Source organism: Solanum pennellii, chromosome 9 (assembly GCF_001406875.1).
Source record: "Solanum pennellii chromosome 9, SPENNV200".
Classification (NCBI taxonomy): Eukaryota; Viridiplantae; Streptophyta; class Magnoliopsida; order Solanales; family Solanaceae; genus Solanum; species Solanum pennellii.
In genome coordinates this window covers 67,773,885-67,798,819 of record NC_028645.1, presented here as the reverse complement: position 1 = coordinate 67,798,819, position 24,935 = coordinate 67,773,885, and the positions used below count along the sequence as shown (strand labels likewise).

General features: G+C 33.6%; 1 pseudogene; it reads left to right on the top strand.

The window, feature by feature from the left end:
* The window catches only part of LOC114074064, a 22,522-nt pseudogene extending 2,013 nt beyond the window's left edge, over window positions 1–20,509 (top strand).
* The last annotated feature ends 4,426 nt before the right edge of the window (window positions 20,510–24,935 follow it).

Here is a 24,935-nt window from a genome sequence, read left to right as displayed (position 1 = left end):
GGGGGGGGGGGGGGGGGGGAGAGATAATGTAACACCTTGAAAATCAAAGACTCATTGTAAAGCCTAACATAGGTTACATAAAGTCTAAACACCGTTTATAAGTCTGTTTTTAATGAATATAGGTTGTCTAGGAGATTTTAGAACCAAAACGTCCAAAATGTTCGGGAAGTTGGTTCTAAGGGATGATTGTGTGCCTTACCCTACTTGACTAATTTTTAGGAGTCGAAATTGTACGAAATTTTGTGGGAAGGTAAATAATGGGTGTTTGAGTTGTTCCATGGTTGAAACGTCCGGGTACGACTCCCCAAGGACCAATCAAGGGACATTGAGGAGGACCCCTGAAGTTTGATGCAGCACTGCCTGGCAGTGTACATCGACGGGACAAACGACGGACCATGTGTGGATCGACAGGGTTTCTATACCACCGTCGTCTCACACTTAGGCTGGTGGAGAAGTTCCCTTCACCTGCAGTCTCTGGAATCATCAACAGAGTGCAGAGGTGCAGGATACGGTCCGTGTGTGGATCGACAGGGAGTCGATGCCACCATCGTCCCACACTTACAAAAATGGAGAAAAGCCTCGTCTGCACTAGTCTCTGACCGAACTTACGGATGTACAACACGGAGTGTCGATGGACCAACGGTCCATCGTTCGAGGTCTCGCCGATGGGTCTGCAAATTCCTGCACGTTTTACATTAAGTTAATTTAAATAATTAAGTGGTTTAGGGGTTAGTTAAGGATTAAAGGGAGACTAGTTAAGTTGATTAAGTCCTACTATAAATACTAATAACCCTCATTAATCAAAACACATCTCTCAAATAAACCCTCTTCTTTCTCTCTAATTGGAAGACTCCATAGAAGCTTATCTTGGAAGGTGAATTGGGGGCTAGAAAAGGGTGGATTCTTCATCAAATTGTTGAGAAACATTAAGATATAGGTTCTATTCACCTATGAGATCCTTTCCTCAAAGGGTTCCTTAAAAATAGATTTCAAAAAGTTGAGTTTTCTTATGGGTTTCATTCAATTACGAAATTGGAGTTATGGATTGAGTTGTTAATGAATTCTTAGGGTTATATTGTGTAGATTAACATGTAATTGAACTTTTTTATGGTACTTGTTGATGGTTTTGTCTAAATTGAAGAGTATGATCCGCTATCCCTAACCTTAGGTAGTGATCTTGACCTATATTGTATTCTGATCATTCAGTTGAGTTAGTTGTTGATTAGATTACTGTCCTATGGCATTATTATGATTAAATTAAGATGATTTATAGGCCTATGATGCTAGTTATTGAGATGCGATTTAGGGTGATGAATTATAATGTGAAATTAGCCTATGTACCTTGTCTTAAGTTGTGACCTTAAGATGAATTCTGTTATAGAGGTGCAATTGGCCTCGTTATCTTATTAGTTATCATTGTGTGATGATGTTACTCCCCAAGTTGGTTTGAGTTATGGGTTGATGGTAAGACTTTGATGATAGACTATGAGAAAGAACTGGTAAGACTTTGAATCTCTATCTTTACTTCCAATTGTGATTAATTGTTGTTAAGTCATGATATTCTATTGGAGTATGCCTTATATAGGATTATAGGGTGTTCCGATGTTGAATTGAAATGTCTTGACTATGTTGTGAGGTTGATTAATGTGTATGTATTATAAGGATGGTGAAAACTATCAATGTGCCTTAATATGTTATGAAATGCTAAAGTGTTAACCTCACTTATATGAATTGTGATGAAAGGACTTATACTCATACAATTCTTACTGAGCTATTGATGATGATGATTATACAAGGGGTAGACCATATGGCCAAAATGAAGTTATGATTGATAATCAAAGGCTTAAAGACATTTCAAAAAGGGATTCTAGCTTAGCACCGAGTGAACTAGATAACGAAGTTACCTTTGCCACTTAGGGAAGGTAGGAACACTACATTACTCTTTAGATTGGGGACTATAATGCTGGCGCATAAAGAGGGTCCCAACTAAATCTCCTAGTTCTTGAACTATGTTGCCTCCATAGGAATACTAGCTAGTGGATCCATGTAGTTGCTATGTTTCATGTTTTGGTACTACCTTGGCATGTAGTCCGCCTTCTTTCGGTGTAGGTTTTTATGACACCGGATTCCACATTAGCACATGTGGTTCTATGTCGGTTAGGTCAAGATGTTCCCAAAAGGTAAAATGAATTAAAGGATTTGAACCCTAACTTAGATAATCTAAGGGGTCTAGCTTAGTCTAGGTAGGGGTACGGGACTCTACCTAGACATTGCACTAGTTATCCTTGAGGGGAGTCTTAGGAGGAGGTTCTTATGTTTATGTTATGATAATATATGATGTGTATATGATGACCATGTCACATTGTTGATACTATATGTTGATTAGTTCATTTATGAATATGCCTTGGATTATAATGATAATATACGATGAAATGCAATCCTAAATGCCATGATATGTAAAGTTTGACAATGTCCATGTTTTGTTGTTGAGGATACTTGATTGAGTAAGGTTATGGGGCTTTGTTTTTTCATTGCACTTGTTGACTTGATAAGGACTTGTGAATAGTTGTCTTGCTTATTATGATGTGTTTAACTCTTATTCATTCTTGTGATATTATTCCTTGATGTTAGGGTTGTAGTAAATCATGGTTTCAAGTATGTTGGGATAATTATTACTCGTATGATGGTAAGCATGTTGGTTGATTGATACAACTTACTTGACTTTGCATTAAGTCCCTAAAAGGGTAAAAATGACATATTTTAACAAAAAGTACCTTTTAGCATGTTTTTCTTGTGTATGTTGATACGCTCAAACTTACTTCTCAAATAAGAAATAAAGAGGTCGTGTCAAGTAAATAACCCAACTAATGAGGTTGGGATCGTTCCCACTAGGAAAATAGTTTAGACTTAACTTCAATCTATTATTACTATTGTTCAGTCAATTACTTCCTTGGAAAGCAAAAATGATAAAAAAAAAAGGGGGGGGGGGGTTCTATTTCTAAATGAATGAAAATAACTAGCGAAATTAAAGGAGACAACTAACAGCTTCAAATGTTGGAGTTTAATCAATTAATAAAAGTAACTAGGGTTTACGTGTTCCCCACAGGTTCATAACTTGATAATTCTAACTATAACAATTCTTTCCTAGTATCTTTCATGCAAAGTGATAAGTTATGTATTTCAAAATCCTTGGTCCGGCATCTAGAAAATTTCACTCCGCACCTTGGTCCGCCTACATGTTTTGCTATACTAACCCTTATCTTTACCTCATATTAAGCATCGTATTCGATATTTGACTAAGTTATTACCTCGTACCTATCAATACTAGCCTATTAGATAGTATACACTAAATCTATGTTGATAATTCTTTTCCTATTATCTACCTCCTTGGTCCGGCAAGTAGCATTAAGGCGAGTTCTAACGTTGGCCATCCGTCGAAAAGACTTCTAAGCGAAAGAATTATCAATACATGCAAGAATTCATGCACTTACTCATTATTCCCCTATGGTTCCCACAACCCTAGTTATGGAGTTTAGTTACCCATAGTCATAATCATAATATTCAAATATATGATATAAGAATTCATGCACTTACTTCAATGAGAAAGAGTAAAATCCGAAAGTTTGCTTGATTAATCACCAAAAATCACCAACAATCAATTACTGAAATTAATTGAAGAACAAAGATTCTCCAAAAGTGTAACAATAATCCTCAAGTCTAATCCACAAAAGAAGCTCAAAAATCAAGAGTCTAACAAAGTGTCTAAAAATAATCAAGGGTCTAACCCCCAAAACGAGGTTTTTTGAATTATTTATAAAAAATAAAAACCTAATTATATAAGGACTCTATTTGCTGGAAATCTGCCAAAAAGCGGCTGGATCGACGGACCTCACGACGGATCGTCGTGTTCACGACGGACCGTCATGGACTCCGTCGTCCCATACTTATGCAATTTGTTCTGCTGCTCTTTTCATTACCCTCGACGGCAGGTATGACGGATCCTCACACGCACAACGGTCCGTCGAGGGTCTCCGTTCCAAAACACTTGAACTCTTGGAATTTGGGTACTGGGACTACTTCTCTGATCTTCATGACGAACCAGCAGGACGGACCGTCATGGCTACGATGGCCCGTCACGCACTCTGTAACCCTACACTTGGTCAGAATACCCCATCTTCCTTCAGCAGCTGCACTCCGATGCCACCTACAGACCGTCACATGCACGAAGAACCGTCACAAGCTCCGTAGGTTCCGGTCGTTGAGGAGTTTGGGAGGCGACATTATTGAAGGCTTAAATTCATCCTTTCACCCAAGTGGGGTAGGTCCTCGAATTTCAAGGGCAATGCCATCCTCTAGATTTGGATTTTGTTATGACATTATTGACTCTATCATTCCTTTGCTTGTTATTTGAATATTGTACTTTCGTATGACGTATACATGGTCTTGTTGAATTGATGTAAGGGCTATGCCCATATTGTGATATCCGATTAGATGGTATAATATGAGATAATCATTGAGACTATTTCTATATTCTTATATATCTATGTGCAATAAAAGTAGAAGTCTATGTAACCTTCCTATATGAAGGGTCTATTTATACACGACATGAATATATATTATGTGTATGTACATGTCTATGTAAACCTCAAGTAGTGATAATGAAAGTTTTAAATTTTTTTGCTTTTTTTAACCTATGAATATAATGATATGAAACTAAGAGGCTAGTCTTAGTCTTTAAAAGGGACGACGATGTCGTTTACGTCTAGGGGGTAAACCCGGATGTGACATAAGAAGTCCTAGTTGATTCAAAGCATATCTCCTGGTAGTTGCTAATATTTAGCTTAGTGAATAAGGTTGTGGTTAAGTTAGTGGATCATGTTTCTCTTAGGTGGTTGAGTCTTAATTCCTATTTAAAGTGTCATGTGTATTTTCTTTAAAAATATCAGAATATATAAAGTTCTCTGGAACTCAACCTCTATCTTCCTGTACGTTGTTTCTTCTTTATTTATTCTCCTACATGTGGGACAAGTCTTTTACTGATTTGATACTGAAAAGATTATTTGAGATGATCTCATTCTTTCAAGATAAGATTATTTTTATTGAAGAGGTTTTACACTTATTTTAGAAATAGTATTTTGACATGTCATTGTTAAACATTAAAATGATATGATTTGATAAGATTTAATGTTCTGTTCGGTTTTGAAATGCTTCTACTAATTACAAGAAAAATATAAATGGAGTAAACCTTGTTGAAACCCTAGCTAATGATGGGTTCGTTAGACATGATGTAGGTTGTAGTTAAACGCATCATTGATAATGCCTTTGCTAGTGGAAAGGTATATCAAGTGTATTGTTACTGATATCTCTGGAGTAGGGATTCACTGGTAGAATATTTAACTTTTTTATGACGAGTTCACTGTTATTGGTAATTTTTAAAGAGAAGACCACACTGATTACATGATTAATCTTAAGAAACCTCCCCGCAATAAAATTTGATGTGAAAATGTTTTTCTAAGTGTATTATTAAGTATTTACATGGATTTGACTTATATGAGACAGATAAGATTGAATATTGTAAATGTTTCTGAAAAGGAAGTGATTTTATCATTTTGACTATCAAAATTGCATGTTTTATGAGTTGGCCCTCATTAAAAATGGTTGTAGTTAAGTATTATTACTCACTGAGGTAGTGTCCCGCTCCTCGCTAACTGTTTTTACAAAGAACTCAGGTGCTATTGAAAAGGATTTCATTAACTAGCATGTGAATTGGTAGCATCTGTTGAGCCCTGCATTGCTTCGTGTGGCAAGAGAACTATTTATTTGCTATGTTTCTTTAGTTTCTTTTAAAAAATCTTAGAGTCGCTCCATTGTCATTCCTTTGATTTTAGTCGAAGATTAGTCCATTAAATTGTAGTCAAGCGACTAGTTTGGAACTTTTCCTTAATTTAGAGATGAATTGGACTAATTGAGTGACAATTAGATCACATATAAATATTATGTTGTGGTTTATAGTTGCTATTAGTTTTGTTGTAAATTTTTTAACAAGAAAATTCAGGACAGGCCTAAATATAAAGGAAACTCTGCTCGTTATGTTGTACGATTCTGGTAAGGCTTGCTTTAGGATTCTCCCCTTTAGCGGCGGTAACATTCCTAACTTCGGTCGTGACACTACTACCCTAGCTGGCCTTCAAGGATCATTACAAAATTACATGAATATATATCTAAGTAGTCAACATAAGATGCCCAAAATTCATGCAAGAATTACATAACTCAATTTAAACAACTCAAGGTATCCACCAACACACATCTCCACAAGAGCATTTTTTGAGACGACACAGTTGTGCACAATCGATATTCAAAATTTAGACAAGCATCAGAATCAAAACAACTAAACCAAAACAAAAGCAATTGTACTATCAAACCAAATAAGAAGTTAATTACCATCAAGTTATAATTATAATCCAAGAGGTACGAAAAATCAATATATGTAACAAAATTACAACCCAATCAAATAAAACTCCCTCTACTCCAATAAAAAATAGACATTGTCCTCTAAGCCACAAAATTAAGTAGAAAATTATAGAGAGAGAGGGTTGCCCTGTCATCTATGAAAGTGGAGAGGTCTGGCCAACAGGTGGAGCCTCATTTAGGGCATCAATGCCTTGCTCATCCCCCAAGGTAGGTGTAATGGGCTCTTTAGTGGGATTTGACCCACTAGAGCCAATCATAGAACTGTCACAAAGGCACACCTCAGTAGTAATCTGCACAATCGCCTTCTCAAGGTATTTCAACTCTGCATTTGGATTAAGTGTCTCGACTATAGTCTCTTCTCCTCCTCAGCACCTAACTCCTCCTGCTCAACCTCGAAGGTCTATAAATCATGGGTAAATTGAGTCTCTTCAATACTGATCACAAGAACCTCTATGTGGTGCCCTTGGGGACACCAGAATCAGTCCACAAACATGAAATATCAATGGATTTTGATTCATCCACATCACTTATCAACTCTTTTATCCGGGCATATAACCATAAATACGTTTCTAATACACCTATTGTAATTTCCTATGCACCCTGCATCTCCTTCCAAAGGGGTACAAGGAAGTCTTTATATCCCGGTCAATCATGGTGGGAACATGTGCCTTAAACCGAGTGTCTCGCTCAGCTGTAAAATATACAAGGTTACCAATCTATAAAACAACATCTTGAATCAATGGAGGGTGAGAGAGAGTAGAAATAGTAGGAGTACTTGAGGCATAGACAAAGAAGTGGGAGGCATAGAGTCACCCTCCAAAGATTCTACATAAACAACCAGGGAGTTATCCACCAGTGTTGTCTTCTTCCGCTCGGCCATATCTTAAAGGTACTCCACTTCAATCCAACGAAAATCACAGGCTGATGTTGGGGTCATCTGTATACCCTTCTTGTCAAAAAAAGAAGCACCTACTTTTTGGCGCAGTGATGTCTATGTACTTCTTAGGCCTCATGTATTTCTCTAGATCAATGATTGAAACCAGATTTAGCCTCTCTTTAGCAATGATCGACCCTAATAGATAATCTTTTTGATGGCGGAGGATAGACTCGTTCTGAGATGGCATCAAAGAGCTACATATAAACCCAAACCAGTATCGCATAGTGATGTGTATGTATTTGTTTTCAATTATCATTCCCTCCTTAATCTAAGGAGTTGTAGTCTCACTCAACAATGGGGCAAGCCAACCCCTCAACCCATCTAATGTATTTTCAAGCTTATTGGCCAACTTGTGACAAATTAGCACAGTGTAGTCCAATGCATTATTAATGTAAGTTTCTCTACACTTCTGAAAGGATGGAGCTTGATCACCAACTTCAATAGGGTCAAGACGAACCTTTTTCTTCTTATCTCTTGGTAACAGTTGTGTATACACATCATAAAAATTCCCTCACCTTAGTGAAAAATACAGGTGATGGGCTTTGTGAACTGCACAGATTTATGAAACCTTATAAGATCTCACAAAATCTCAGGATATCTATCCATCACACCATCCATGAAAAACTGTGTCTCCTCAAGAATAGTATGCATCCCTACAACTTTGAGATGATTTAGAATCCTAGAGACTAGGTACCACGAATAGAAGCTGGAACAGGCTCCGTGGCAGTAATAAGATAGTGGATGGCCTTACAAAAGAATCTCACTCCTCTTTTGTTTTGCAGATTGTGCTTCCTGGAGTGGATTGAGTCGAATCTCAGAGAAACATTTAATGGAGTAATTCAAGAAATCATGCAATTACAACAACCCAATCATGAATGATAACTAGAACTCTAAGAACATGGATTCAAGAAACTTATTGAGTAATGTAAAATAGCAAAGAGTGTACGAAGAACAAATAATGATGATGCATAGGGGGGACAGGGAATGATGGAAATAAGATGCAATTATGATAAACTATATTGAATTATTTAAAATAAAGTAGAAAATTAATAAAGAAATGTGGATGAACGGAAGGAAAAAGAACAAAAGCAAGAATTTAGAGGGATTAATTTAAAAAGTCAAAAAGACCATCGGATCTTCAACTCACGTCCATTTGGAAATCTCGATTAACTCCGCCCCAGGTCATCTCAACAAGGTTAGCATACTTTATTGATGTGCATATTTATTATCACTAGAGGTTATTTTTGTTGTAATTGTATTGCTATGAGTACAAGCTAGAGAATGTTGGATATACACAAACTTAAAGAAGTAAGAACGTCAAAAATGAAAAAATTTAATGTAAAAATATAATATAAAATTAGGTTAAGAAAACCTGGGTATACTTGATAAATTTTAGTTGTTGAACTATCACTGTTGGCCTGTGATTGCCAAGCCTTTTGAACTGATTTTATGCAGTTTGTAGTCCAGACACTTAAGTTAGGAGGAAGGGATTACTCACATTCTATCCTAGCTTTTATTTGTTTAATAGGTTGCTTGTTGAGTATTTTGTTGTTTAATACTCACCCCTTACTTCTACACTTGTAGGTTCTGAGCTCCTATCCATGTGATTGCTCTGCTTCTATTTCCAAGGCTTCTGAAAGACTTTGAGAGGTAGTTGCACGTCATCCCTATGAGCCCTCTTGTTACTTATTTTATGTTTTACTCTATTCTATAGACAAATACATTGACATTTAAAATTATCTTTCAATTGTGCATTAATATTAGTGGCTTGTACACGTGACAACCAAGTGTTGATATATATTAGAATGACTAAGTTTTCCGTTCTTATGTTATTCTTGTTCTACTTTCCGCTTTTATTCATGTTGTTGGGTTTGAGGCTTACTTTTTTGGTGAAAATAGATGAGTGTCATCACGTCCAATTTTGGGTCATGCCATTGAAGAAGTCAAGAAACAAGAACTCATGCATGAGAAAGATCAAATATACCACTTAATTTTTCAAAAATATCAAATGTACCTACATACATTTTATTTTTTTGATAAAAAATATAAAAATAAAATTAATTTAATTTAATTTTTTCACTTATATTAGACGAAGATGGTATATTTGAGTCATTTGTATAACGATACGAGTATATGTGAGCCCCTTTTGTAATGACCGGTACTTTTACCATAAATTGCAAAATTGGTAGGTGTATAATGCCCTTTTATCCTAATTATTTTTTGGTCGTGTCAAGTTTATCTTTTTTTTATCGAGTTTGGTACTTATTAGATTAATTTTAAAATATGATTTAAAAAATAGTGATTTTACTATTAGAAAAAATTATTATGAGCTTTTGATTGAAAGAAAGTTATAAATATGTCCTTTTATGAAATGGAACTTATGATGCTATTTAAATAGACAATATATAAAAGGGGAAAAGGATAAATATACCCATGAACTGACGTAAAGGATATGCAGATACACTGCATCATACTTTTTGGTCATTGGTGCCCCTACCGTCCAAAAACTATAGCATATATACCCTTCACGCTAACGGAAGACTAAATAGGAACACGTTGCACCATCTTATCTGTCGATATGATATTTAATAAGTATCTAATCAGTGGATAAGATATGATTATGACACGTGTATGTCCTTTAGTATAAAGGGTATATATGATCCAGTTTTTGGAAGGTAGGCACGCCAATGTCCAAAAGTTGACAGAGGGTATCTGTATACCATTTACGATAGTTCAGGGGTATATTTGTCATTTTCCCATATATAAATAACAAAAATATGTACTTATCTCAAATTAATCTTTTGTGAGAGAAAAGCAAACACAACACAATTCTTATCTATGTCTTCACATGTACAATCAACTTATTTTCTACTATATAAATAGACCACTTATATTTCTTTTTCTCTATCTTTACTCATCAATCAAAAGGTATGTAAAAATTTTCTTTTACATATTTTTTCGTTGTTCTATTTTAGCTATTTCTTATAGAAATTGACTGTCTACACAATAAATCAAATAGATTAACACTTTATTTTTTGTATTTCTTTTGAAAATTTGTTTTAACAAGCATAAATTAGCATAAAAAAGACAGATTCTGCGGAAGAGCCTAATGAAGAATCATCAAATTCGCATAGAGGATTAAAAAGGCATAGAATACACAGTATTTAACAAATCCAAAGACTTGAAGCGTAAGATAAGTTTTTTTTAAAGAATTTTATCTTTCATATGTATTAAAAAAATTATTTTTTTTTTGTTTAAAGAGATGATCTTATTTTCGTAAAATGCATGAGTGATAAATTAAAAAATCATTAGCAATAAAATAACTTATTTCTTGTATGTGTTTTTTGTGTATTGATTTATATTTAATTTTTATTGTTTCCTGGTGTTGCTTTTATCTCTTGCTCTCAATATGGTCATTCAAATTTAATAGAACATATGTACTTTTGATTTGAATTTTAATTTTTTTTATTGGGTTGCTAATATGGTTTTGAAATAGCTTATTCGGATGATTAATCTAGTTTTTATATACAACTTTATCAATGATAGGTTTATTCTTGCTTATTCATTATCTAATTTCGATTTCTTTCTCATTTTTGCACAAAAAAGGAGTCTCTTTCTCATGATGTTCGATACTCCTTTTGAGGATCAATAGATATAGATCTTCATCTAAAAATCTCTTTTAACGGCTCAACTAATCCAGATCGCTTAAAAAAATTCACTATAGTTTGACTATATAGATTTGCATTCAAAAGTCCCACTTTAGGAAGGTTAGTTCAGATTCACATTAGAAAGTCTCACTTTGAGGGATAAACTACTCTCTGCGGAATGTGACAACTCTTATTCCATGACTCAAAATGAGGCCTCTAGTTAAGTATTAAGGAGTATCTGGTACTTGATCTAGGCTCGACTAATCAAAATTCAAGTGGGGAATTAAGTCCGATTTTAGGGTAAAACGTTTCTTAACAAGGAGGCTTTAGTTCCGATGCTCAAACTTGAGACGCTGATTTATGTTCCTACTGCCAATCCACCATTCTTTTTATGACATGTTTCTTTTCTTTTTTTTTAATACTTTTTAGGTTTATTTTTTAAATAAATGATCAATAAAAAATTTTTTCCATAATTTTCAATGAAGATTCTTTGAGAACTGTCCGCTTCCAAATGAAAATCAACAAAATCGATTGGCTAGGGAAGCTGAGATTGAATCTAAGCTGGTCAGGATTTAGTTTCAAAACAAAAGGACGCAAATGAAGGTAATTCTAATTATTTAGTTATTTTCTATAAATTCAACTATACATAATTGAAGATATGTAGTTGTTATTGTTGTTCTTTACGCATAACAACATATTACTATTTCTTAAATTAATTTTTTCAAAAATCTAGTAAAAGTGATTATAAAGGTAAGATCGTTGTATGACAAGGCCAGTGCATCTCTTGTTAAATTATTTCTTTGAAATGGGTTAAGTTTTTAGAATGTGTTGATAACTACAACAATTTCTTCGTCTTATTAATTAGGTTATTTTCTTCCACTTTCATTTTTATATTTTCCTCCTTGTACAATCAATTCAATTATTTAGGATTGAACTTTTTAATTCCAATATAATTTTCCTAAATCAGTCATTTGTTTTTGCCTCTTTGATTGATCAATATATTTGAAAGTATGTTCTTTGCCTCACTAATATATGAATTTCACTAAAGTAGATTCTTTTCATTAAAATTATTTTATCATCCGGCTCCAAGTTGATTGATTTGTTGCTCAGTAAAACAAATGATAGAATCATATTAAATTATTCAAAGTACATAAACTCTCAAGCAAGTTCAATAACCTGCCAAGGATTATGAGAATTTAAAGTCAAAGAAAATTTGGTGTTGCAACTAAGACATAATTATTTTAATTTGTTTTCTATATTATTTTATGAATGAAGGAAATCTTGCCATATTACATGGATGGACTGAACTAAGTCCAGGCTTTTCAAAATGATTTGTATAAACAAATGAACCAATTAATAAATTATTTGTGTTGGGCTTAAAATAGACCAAAACCGAATTTTCCAGCTCTAACCAAATTTTTTTATTACAGTTTTTTATCATTTTTTTTTTAAATTACCATACTAAATAATTTTTTTACAACTAAATTTATCATCTCCAAACTAAGAGTACAATTTTTGATGAGGAATTCCATAGTTATTGAGGATTCTCAAGAAGAGGAGGATAACTTTTATCTAGGAGACCAGATGGCTAGGATTTAAGGCATAGTATGTGGATGGGTATAAGTTGTATTACTTGGGTAGTGTGAGGAATAAGAATAAGTAGGCATCTTGGTATATTCCAATCACAAATTAGAAGCACAAAAAGGAGCAGTCACTATAAAACAATATTTCGGATGTCTCAGCTAACAAAACATAACAACCAGGAACAAAAAATTATATGGATTATTAAATTTAAAATGAGGATCTCACTTGGTAGTTTTATGGGTTTATTGCAGTTGTATCAACTCCTTGCAGTGATCATGAAATTACTTAGTAAAATCAACAATTTTCGGTGAGTTCAAGGTTTGTAAGTTTTGGATCTAGGCCTTACCTTGAGATACGAATGTGACAATGACTGTCAAGTTGAAGATTTCTTAATTGAGTAGACACTAATCATATGGAGGTGTAATCTTACTTCCACAAACTCTTGAACAAAGAGAGGGACAAGGACATTGTACTGGGGAAGTTGGAGCACTCATAGAGCATTGCAATTTTTGGTGTTATATGTGTAATAAAGTTGAGGCCTTTGAAGGGGGTTTATGAAGGACACATATTAGGGTAAGAGGTTTGTTAGATTGTTGAGTTGTCTAATTTATAATTTTACACTAATAGTCGCATTATTCTTTTGGTTATTAGTTATGGAATTTTACGCTTCTATTATTGTTTTGTCTTATTATGGCATTGTTTAGGATGATTTGATAGGTTATCTACAAAATTGACAAGACTTTCTCCATTTTGTATTTCTTTCTCTATAATGTGTTTGTCTATATTTTTCTTGAGACGGGGGTCTATCGGAAATGACTTTTGTACCTCCGTGGTAGTTGTAGGATATATGTATGCTTTTTCCTTTCATGCCCCATTTTTGTGATTTACACTAGGTATGTTATTGTTTACTATATACGTTTTAAAAAGTTCATTTATGAATTATTTTGAGATAAATATTTATTTTATATCAACCGAATTTTAATCATGTTATACCTTGATTTCTGCCCAAATTTACCTGCATGAAATATGCTAGCAAAACACATTCAAATTGGGTAAATTAAATTTTTATGGACTAATTTTTCACCTATGTAAACACTCTTCAAAATATATATTTTATATGAGGAAGAAAGTGTATGTTTTTCAAAATCAGAGCGGCAATTTAAAATTTTAAACAAAGGTGGAAGCAGAAAATAATTTCACAATTTTTTTTTAAAAAAAAGGCTTAATTTGGATCTTCAATTATTATAAAATTCTCATTTTGATATAGTAATGTCTTGCTCAGTACCTAAACCTACAGTTAATTGGAATGTGCACTTTTGATTCCTTTGTTTGTAAATGTTCACAAATTTAACATAATGGTAAGTTGTACACTTACTTAATTATCTAATATGTTATGTTAAATTTGTATTGTTGCTCAGTTATATATAACAAAAGACAGGCAGATTTGTGGTTTAACTTAATTGATCAATCCGGGATTTAAGGCATTTAGCACCTATCTCAATGTTATATTTTGAATTTTGAAATGAAGGGGGTTAGATTTACGACCAATGCATTGGACTAATGGATAAGAGAACTGAGTTAGCTTAAAAAGCGCTTGGGTGCCCTACGTTTTTTTTATGTTTTAGTTAATTTTTACACATATATGTATATATTCCACCCTTAAGATATCTATTGAGGTGGATGCATATTATAGGCACCGAGTTCATTTGAATCCCATAATTTTACACAAAGCATAGATGCATGAAAAACATCACTAGATTTTCTTTTAAAATGTTGTATCTAGATCCATAATTGTATAAATACAATGAATTAAGCTTTATATGCCAACTAAAAAGGGTTGTAACATCTACACCTTACACGATGTTAATCCAAATTTGTGGATGTCCTAATGTGGGTACTAAAAACTAGGTGAAAATCCCCCCACCCACCCCAACCAAAAAAGTGTTAAACACCTAAAAAGTCTTAACCCATTAAGTTTAGATGTTGAATTCATTTATGCCCCATGCTTATGAGTTGCAAGTTGCACCCGCCCTTGACGAGAAAGATCAAGTTGAATTAAAAGAATTTAATTTATATATATATTTATAAAAACATAATTATGTACTCCTATCCTTTTATGTTCTCAAATCATGCTTATTATAAAATATATATACATGTTATTATAAGTAAATTAACTTAACAACTTTTTTTGCAGTATGAAAGAGTATCATAACTCATCTCAAGTGTTCCTGAAAGGCCTTCTGTGATGGTTTCAAATTTGGCACCATCAAAATCAACTATTGGATATCCTCCTCCCTTTAGTCAGGAAAATAATACTAATAATAATGTTCAAGCACATTCAATAAATACTAATAATATTTCAATAATGTCTCACAAGAACATTACAAACTTCATGATAGGTATAAAACAAAAATGTACGAGATTGTTGTGGCTTCTATGCATGAAATGGTTGAACTTTGGGAAAAAAATTATCCAATTTGGGTAGATTCATAAAGTGAAGGGAGGTGTTTTGTTCATCATGAGATTTATAAAAGAACATTTCCAAATCCAAATCGACCTTATTAACAATCATCGTCTACTCGAATTGAATCATCAAAGGATTGTGAAGTTTTGTCAATGACTGCAATTGAGTTGATCCATAATTTTCTTGATTTAGTATGTTTCTTGAACTCTTTCATGTTATAATTTTTCAGCTCACATGTTTTATTTCATGCGTTGGCCCTAGAATGATGTATATCTTTAGAACATATCAGTACTAGGATTTAAGCCTATATATAGATTGTGTGTATGCTAGGCACTTGATTTTGAATTGATTTTTGGAAAGTAGCTACTGTTTTAGAATTCCTTGAAAACTTACTACTTTTGATACGTAATCATACCATGTTAGTATCATGAACTTCGAACTCGAGCATGTGAAAGATCGAATATATATTCATTTTTTAATTTGAATCTAACACATTGTCATGAATTCAATAAATTGTCTATTTTTAGTAGACTGATACGATTTTAATTTAAATTTTACCCCACACAATATTGATTAGGATGAGTTTAGATGGAGTGAGGTACATGGACAAATGAGTACTTATTTTTAGAAATAGTTATTATTATTATTGTCCTATAATTAATCATATACTTAAAAGATATTAATTTGTATCTGCAGGTCAAATAGATGTATTTGTTTCCTACTATAGTCACAAAAGCTAGGGACTGTTGAAGTTCTTGATTCTGGGAGTTGGGGAGGCTCTATACAATTGGTAAGATACTAATGCATCTTTTAGATCTTCTTCCATAGAGATTAAATAAATATTATAATTATATCATAAAAATGATCTAATTTTTTCTTTGTTCGTGAATACAAATGTATGAAAAGTTGCATATTATTTCCTCTAGTGGAAGCTGGAGATTTGTTCTTACGTTGTTGTAGACAATTTGATCCAACAACATCGATTATGATGGATGTTTCTTATGATCTATTCAATGAGATTCAAAGTGGTGTACATTCTTATCCTTGGAAGTTTCCTTCTGGTTGTGCAATTCAAGATATGGGTAATGGCCAAAGTAAGGTATGAATTATTTCATCTATCTAATAATATAACCATTCATATAATAGGAAAAGCATGAACCTTAAGCTCTCTACACAGGAGATCCAAATTACTAGGGTCTTTATATGTATTCTTGTCTTGCACTTAAGCAGAATTCTTCATAGAGTTATTGTTTACTTCAAACTCCATATTGATTTAGAATTCTACTTCAAGTAAGATTCCTTCTTCAATTCAAACTCCTAGATTCTTTGGACTTCTTCAAATTTCATTCATTGCTTCTTTTGTATTGTAGTCGAACTTCCACACTTCAATTCAGCAGTAATTTGAAGAGTTCTACTGTAAGTGAGACTCCTTCTTCAATTAAAACTCATTGCCTTATAGACTCCTTCAAATCAAACTCATTGATTCTTCAATCAATCAGATGTTTATTTCCACTGGATTTTCTCATAAAATTAACATTATCCATTATTTATTAATCATCAAAACTGCATAAATCTCAATACTTAAATTATCAAGTTTAATGACATTTTTCAAGAAACAAATAATATTATTTATGATTGGATTCTTATTTTTTCAAATGTATAAATAACAATGTTTCTAATTTGTATCTTTTCATCCTTAATATTTGATTATTGAATCAGAAGACATTTTATATCCTCCAATTTCAGTTTTGACTTTTAGTCAGTTAACAATAAAAACACACACATATTTAATTTACATATACTGATAATTTAAAAATCTTTTTCACGTTATCTCTTTTAGTACTTCCACTAATATTTTAAAATTATTGTAATGTATATACAACCTTGTATGCAAAAGGAAATGTTAGTGCTCCAAGAGACAGGCATTGATAGTATGGGAGCATTTTTAGTATATGCACCCATAGAGTTACCAACGGACACTTGAGTTGTCAAGGGAGGTGATGCAATAAAAGTTCCCATTTTCCCCTCAGGTATCATTGTAAGTCCCGATGGTCGCCTCTCCTCGGATAGGGACAGTACTGCAAATGCAGAAAATAATTCAATTTTGACAGTGACTTTTTGAAATATTGATTAGTGGTCATAATAATCTAACCTCCCAGAAGCAACAAATATAGGTAGTGGCTTCTGTTCATTACCTTTTGAGCAGCATAATTTTAAAAATCAAAGAAACATTGGGTTGCTCTGGTGTATGATTTTTTAATTTCATGTTGTTTATTTGTTTGTTTTGATGATTTTGAAACTTAGACAATTGATGGTTTCAAAGATGATGCATTCCCTTTTTTCTATCTTTTGAAAATCTCAAGACTATGAGATATGTGTTGTCGCAATTGTCATTTATAATGATACACTTATTTGACACTTCTCATTTATTGGGTTTTTTCCATTTTTATTCTGTTTGATTTTCTCTGATCATTGTTTTTGTTCTTTGTTATGTTACAATATCATGCCTTCCTGATTTTTCTAGTTTAATCTAGTGGAGTAGTATAGAAATAGTATCCATGTGTATATGGAATAGTATATAAACAGTATGCATGTGTGGATGAAAGTATATGTTGTGAACACATATTGCCCATACTCTAGCTAAGTTATTGGGCCTAGGTCTAAGTCACGAAAAGTCTCACGAATTAGACATCCGAAAAATAGATTTACTTGGGGTCTAGGTTGAGCACCCATTCTTGTCTTGTGCACACACTCCTTACTTGGTTTCTTACTTTCTTTATTTCTTGACTACAACTCAAATGACCACATTTATTTATAGGTGGTAATTGATGGAAGGATCTAGTGAAGGATCGGATATGTACGATTCTACTCTAGAGTGTTCCTCCAACTACATAATTCTGCAAAATATCTGCACTTTCTCTTAGGAACAATCATTCTAGATACATCCTTTCATTTGTTTACAACTTTGAATATTCTAGGTACTTCTCTGGCATGACTAAGCTTTCTAAGTTGTTGATTAATTCTTAACATTTTCTAGAGCTAAGCTTCTCATCCTCCGATCTTATCTCTATTCTTCAGTTACATGTTATTTCAGTAGTTTCCATTGTAATTAAATAGTTTAAGTGTTGGTGTTACAATTTGGTTATGAGTCATCATATAGTAGTTGAGTATTCTAGTTTGTTACTTTATACGTAAAAATTTAATGACGTGGCCAGTTTCTCCCACGCTTTTAATGCAATACTTTTTTTTTTGTTTTTCTCAAAACATATTTAACTTGTAGCGTACGTTGACATACATCAGATAAACCTCTGTCTCCTCCTTCATTTCTCTTCTACCAACTTGTCTTGTCTCTATGATCTGTAGGCTGTTGTTCGTCCATGTTTGAGTATAGCAGGCGCACTACTATTTGTTTTTTTTTTGGCACATTAGTCTCTTTTTGTGCCCTTAGAATGAAAACGGCACCAAGAAAATTTGCTACTTGGTTTCCTTCCCTGTAGCGGCGAGTGATTTGGATTCCAGCACTCTTCTTGTAGTTAATGATTTTGTCCACAAACTGGAAAAGCATCAGGTAGAAAGAATCGTCCTTTGTCACCATGTTGGTTGTGCATTGAGTCCACACCATTTAACTTCAAACTCTGTTGAATAGCTTCATTTAGCGATATTGCTACTGTTACATTAAATCACCTTGACTATCTCTAACTATTCCACATATACTATCTTTTCTCATATTTTTTTAGAAACTCCCATTAGTGTTCACTGTTCACTTTGATTGTTCCATAAGGAGCCTCGTTCCACCATACTTATTTCCATCTCTTACAGTTCTAAGCCTTTCTACTATATATGTCCATTTTGTAATAGGCCGGACTGATTCGACTTTTCTATGTCCGAACAACCCTGATATTCTAAATATACTCGTTAGCGTCATTTATTAACTCAACTCATTTTGATCAATCTAATTCAGCCCATATAAAATCTTGGATTGAGAAACATAAGTATTGAGCAGCTTGGCCTACCCATTGACAATTGTTTAGCCCATTTTGACTCAATTCGTTTCAGCTCAATTAGTAACATTTGAGCGGATTAATAACCAACTCATTTTTTTAATTCAACACTTTTTATTTTGCCCCCACCAAATTCGACTCTACACACTCATTTGACACCCCTAAACACCTGCCCTAATTATCATAGATTAATTTAAATCCATCTTTATTTAAGACGATATGAATGTTATAGGATCATTTGAGACTAGTTAAGTGGAAGAAATAATCATAAAATAGAAGGTATGACATAATGATTAACCTAGGTAACTAATAAGACGATATGAATGCTATAGGATCATTTCTATTAGCGGTATATTTGATGTAACAAATCGAACCCCAATTATTATGTAGATTTAGTTGTATGCTGATTGATGTTGGCAAATGTAGAAGTTAGCCTTGCTAGAAAGGAAGAATCGTGAAGTCGGTTCAGACTTGTCTTACCTAAAAAAAATTCTTAGGAAAGAGATGCTCATAAGTTAATTTAATTAAATGTTTTTGAAAGATAATGTGCTTCGTGTAAATATGGTGACAAAAATCAGTATGTATCAGTTATCTTTTCCTAACCAAAGAGATTTTTACTGTTACAGATCAAACCAATCAAAGCAGGAAACAGAATTAACATACCATGCCTATATCTCCATTGATCAGAATCTGCTGCAACTATAATTTGGATAAGTGGCTGCTTCCAAATCTAAGGATAAAATACGCTAAGATTTGTATACAAGCTACGGAGTATTTGATGGTAACTCTATTTTTTTCTACATGTTATCAATTTGTGAAGAAATGTTCTTTTAAACTTTCAAAGCATGTTATTATGAAAGTTATTAATGAAGTATGAAAGTTGGTTTCATACTTTTAAAGTAAAGAAAACTATTTCTTTTAATCCACCTCCATGGTGTGTGTGTGTGTGCGCTCGGGTGGACTTTAGAGTAACTAGTGAAATTGTTTCCATCTGGTCGGGAGGTCACGCGTTCATGTCGTGGAAACAACCTCTTGCACAAATACTAGGTAGGGCTGCGAACAATCTTGAAGAGATTCATCAGTCCCTGGGATTTCTCAAATATCTCTGTGAAATAATATTAACTAATTGTAAAATGCTTAAGAGGTTTCCATCTCTGTGCATCAGTTCCCTTAAATATCTTACTCTACAGGTGTGCTCTAGTTTAGAAATTTTTCCTGAAATACTCGGAAGTATGGAACTGGAGACGGAGATTCACATGCTATTGTGATGATGAGGGATCTAAATTCATGGCATTTTTTATTTCCATGTTTGTTGTGCCAGAATGTCTTTTCAACGCAGCATGACATCTCTGCTTCAAATTCCCTGTCACTACGAGCGTTTACCATTAAGCATGGTGGGAATTGATAAAAGTGTATCAGTGAATTTGCCTTAAAATTTGTATGCACCTGATACCTTATTTGGATTTGTTGTATGTTGCTCTGGCAGGTGAATTTGACATATGAAAATTTTGTAAAACAGTTTGGTAGTGAAATCTAGTGATCAAGCTCTCAAACTTTTGCGATACTATTTCAGGGGACATTTTCATATTTGTACCACGTTAAACGTGGAGGTTCAATTTAGGATAGCGGAATAGATCTTCAAGTAAAACAACCTTCTCGAACTTTCCGACCTGATAGATATCATGTTCAAGGTGATAATGATAGATTGAGAAAGACGATTACTAGTAGAACTTAGTGCCTGAAGCATTAAGTGGTGTGGTTTAATTATGTCTTGCATTAATTACCAAACTAATTTTTCCTTCATGAAGTAAAAATTTGGAATGTTTTTCAGGCATGTGCATTTGCTGAGGAATTATGAGGCAGTTACCACAGCTAACTAAACTTTAATATCACAGATACTTACTATACTAATAGCGATCTTATCTGGAAGAACCTAGTCTCGTATACTATGAACCAAAATTAGCAAGGCAGTCAGTTGTACAATTAGCTTCTCTATAACAATGTTTGATTTGGAAACACTGGCTTTAGCCTTGTCAATTATCACGTTAGACAAAATCAAGAAGTTTGTTTCTATCATATTGCAGATGCCAAAGTAAGAATAGGAGATCATATCCATATTACCATCATGGTATGTGAAAATTCCACCAAGAAATAATGAAAAGTCACTTCTTGAATCACCGAATATTCCTATTTTCCATTAGCAAACTAGCCTCCTTCTTACTAGCATTTTTCCAGGTCCTCTCGAACCAGCATCTTCCAACCTGGTGCTCTCACTTCTCGGACTAGTACAGGTCCAAACCACAGCAAGCTGCTTCACCAGGCACTGAAGCGTTGAATTAACCCATGTCATATTCTCAAAAAAAAGTTTGAACGACTCTGTGCAAGAAAACTCTATCTAAGGAACTCCGCAATATATCCGAGTAACTTTGAGAGAAGGGTGTTTCCTCACAAAAGGGGTCGCAGTGACCAGTCATGAGAGACTCTTATGGTTTATTCCACCTGTTATTAAGAATTGAATTTGATCTGCAACTTAAGCACTCAACTCCTTCCAATTAGTTTTACAGTTCAAGCAAGGAAATTGAGTCTTAAGGATCACAATAGTGTCATCTCCATAGAATAGATGAGAGATATTAGGTCCCTTTTTGTTGGTCAGAAGAGGGATGAAGTTTTGTCTTAGACGACCACTGACACTGCAACAAAAAGAAAACATTTATTGGCAATAAATTTTCTTTTAGTGAAAATATTTATTAATGTTGCGAAAATATTGTTAGTTTAGTAAAGTGTGAATGGGAAAAGAAAAGAGAGAATGTGGAAAAGTGAGGGAACCAATTTGGAGTGAAAATGAAAAGTCATTTGCAAAGTGCAAATGAAAAGTCATTTCTCCCATATCGGCAAAAGAAAGGAAAATTGTTGTCCTTATACAAGGAAACACTTCATTTACTTCTTAAAGAGCTAAGAAGAAGGTGCCCCCTCGCGCCGTCGTCGTAGCTTGCTCGGCCTCGGCGTGGGCTTGGGCTTATTGATAATATTTTTGAACAAAATTTATTTAATCGATTTTATTAATCAAATAAATCATGTTAATCTTATATCTTGTAAATTAATTCAGGACAATTAACAGAATTAATTCGTGTGTAACGGTAACAATCCAAAAAGTCGTTACATTTCGAAAAGTCATTAATTCCCCAACATACACATTTTCCGAAAACTTGTTATTTTTTCCAAAAGACGCAACTCTCTCGATAAAAAGGGTCTGAACAGATTTCTCCGAATACACATGTTTCTTGCTGAAAATGGCTATAAAGGAAGTCATTTTTCTTTTTTTCACATACTGAAAATTTTTCCTTCTCTGCATATATGTTCTCTCAAAACCAAAGTGTCGATCGACTGAGTCTGTGTGACCTGTTGCTCTTCTTAAGTTTGCTAAAGTTAAAGAAGTTTTAGGTACCGCTATTTCTTTAACAGGTTTAATCAATTTAATCTTGGGAGAAATTAATCCGTAAACTCGGGTACAGTGAGGGGATTAAATTTCTTAAGGAGACAGTAATTTCTGTGGACTCGGATTATTTTATTTTGTCTAATTCATCTTAATTCTGTTTCTGTTTTGACTAACCTTATAAGTACAAGTTAATAACAATCTTAAGAAACTTAATAACTTTCTGTATTTAAGGTTTCTGCAGGTTAAAACCTTTATGGTTTTTTACTCTGCTTGAATTTTAAAAATTCATTTGATTAATAATTAAAAGAACAGAAAAAAAATTTCTTAAATTAGAAACAATCTGTGTTAAGATTTGTTCGTTACTGTTAGTATTTCAAATACTAAAATTACCTAGGATTTGTGACAAAAAAATGACTAAATCAAGTCAAGTCAATGTTGAAACAACGAGTGCCGCAACAGTAAGTGCTGCAACAACATCGGTTGCACACAATCGTTCAATTGCTGCCTTAGCACCGACTAAGAAACCTGCAAAGTTTTATGGAGTCGACTTCAAGAGATGGCAGCAAAAGATCTTCTTCTATCTCACTACGTTGAGTCTGTAGTGGTTCATTAATGAGAATGTTCCTATTATGTCGGATGATACTCCACCTGAAGAACAATTCTTGGTAACAGAAATATGGACACACTCTGATTTTTAGTGTAAAAATTATATTCTGAGTGGCTTGCAAGGTGATCTGTACAATGTGTACATCAATGTCAAAACCTCAAAAGAACTCTAGGATGCTTTAGAAAAGAAGTACAAAACAGATGATGCCAAAATGAAGAAGTTCATTTTGGAAAAGTTTCTTGATTGTAAGATTATAGACAGTAAGACCGTCTTCACCCAAGTTCAAGAAATGCAGGTCATAATTCATGATCTTCTTGCTAAATGTATAAATTTATTTAATGCCTATGTTAGAAATATTAAGTTTTTCCTTAATACTCACATAATCTTTAATGTAGGATTGATTGTGAATGATGTCTTTCCAGAGGCAGTCATTATTGAGAAGTTACCTCTGTTGTGAAAGGACTTCAAAAACTACTTGAAACATAAACGCAAGGAGATGACTGTTGAAGATCTCATTGTAAGGTTGAGAATCAAAGTGTATAATAAGGCTAAAGAAAAGAGGTCACATGGTAACTCAGCAATATCTGGAGTAAATATTGTTGAAGAAGGTCCCACAAAATTAAAGAAAAGAAAGAAAACATCTGGTCCAAAAAGCAGTCCTCCTAAGAATAAATTCAATAGAAATTGCTTCAATTATGATAAACATGGTCATAGGGCTTTTGAATGTCGGGGTTCTAAGAAGGACAAGAAAAAGAAGAATCAAACAAACTTTGCAGAATCCAAAGGAGAAATGGACGATCTCTGTGCAATGCTTTCAGAATGTAACTTGGTTGGAAATCCAAAAGAATGGTTGATAGATTCTGGTGCCTCATACCGTGTTTGTGCCAAGAAAGAATTATTTTCATCATATTATCCAGCAGCTACAGATGAGAAGTTTTTTATGTCAAACTCCATTGTTGCAAAGGCGAAAAGAACTGACAAGATCCTATTGAAGATGACATCAGGCAAGGTGGTGACTTTGAACAGGGTCTCGTATGCTCTAGAATTGAGAAAGAATTTGGTTTCAATTCCAATTCTCACTAAGAATGGATTCAAATGTGTATCTGTTTCAAATAAAGTAGTAGTAAGTAAGAAAATATGTATGTAGGAAAAGGTTGTTGCCAATCTGTGTTACAAAATCAGAAATTACTGGTTGTAATAAATCATTCAGAAACACGAAGTAACTGAGATTTTTAGAACCAGTAAGTAAGATGAACAGAAATTTATTTGTAAAAAATAATTGAATCTGTAAAAACTTACCAGAATTTGGAATACTCTTTTTAATAATTTAGGAAGAAAATCAAGTCCACTGAATTCACAGTGTCCCCTTAAGGAAATTATTCCCCTCTAGTATCCGAGGTTTGATTTGGAATATAACCTCCCAGGGTAAAATGATCTTAATCAGTAGAGTATAGATACCAAAAACTCTACTGTCAGCGAATCAATCCACAGCAGGAAAGTACACGAAGAAATAATGTTTTCTTAAGAAGAAGGAAGATCAAAAAATTCGTAGGGAAATATTCTGAAGATTGAATGGTATTTATAGGCAAGAAGAATATATTCTGAAAGGTTGCTACCTTTCAGAATTAACACGACCATTAATGAAAGGTTGCAAACTTTCAAATGGTATTGACTGTTCCTGAAAGTTGCAACCTTTCAGAACAGTCATGGCGGAATTTTTTGTAAATATAACGGAATTTAAAACGGGTCACGCGCGCGGATCCGAGTCGGGTCGGGTTAACTAAAAAG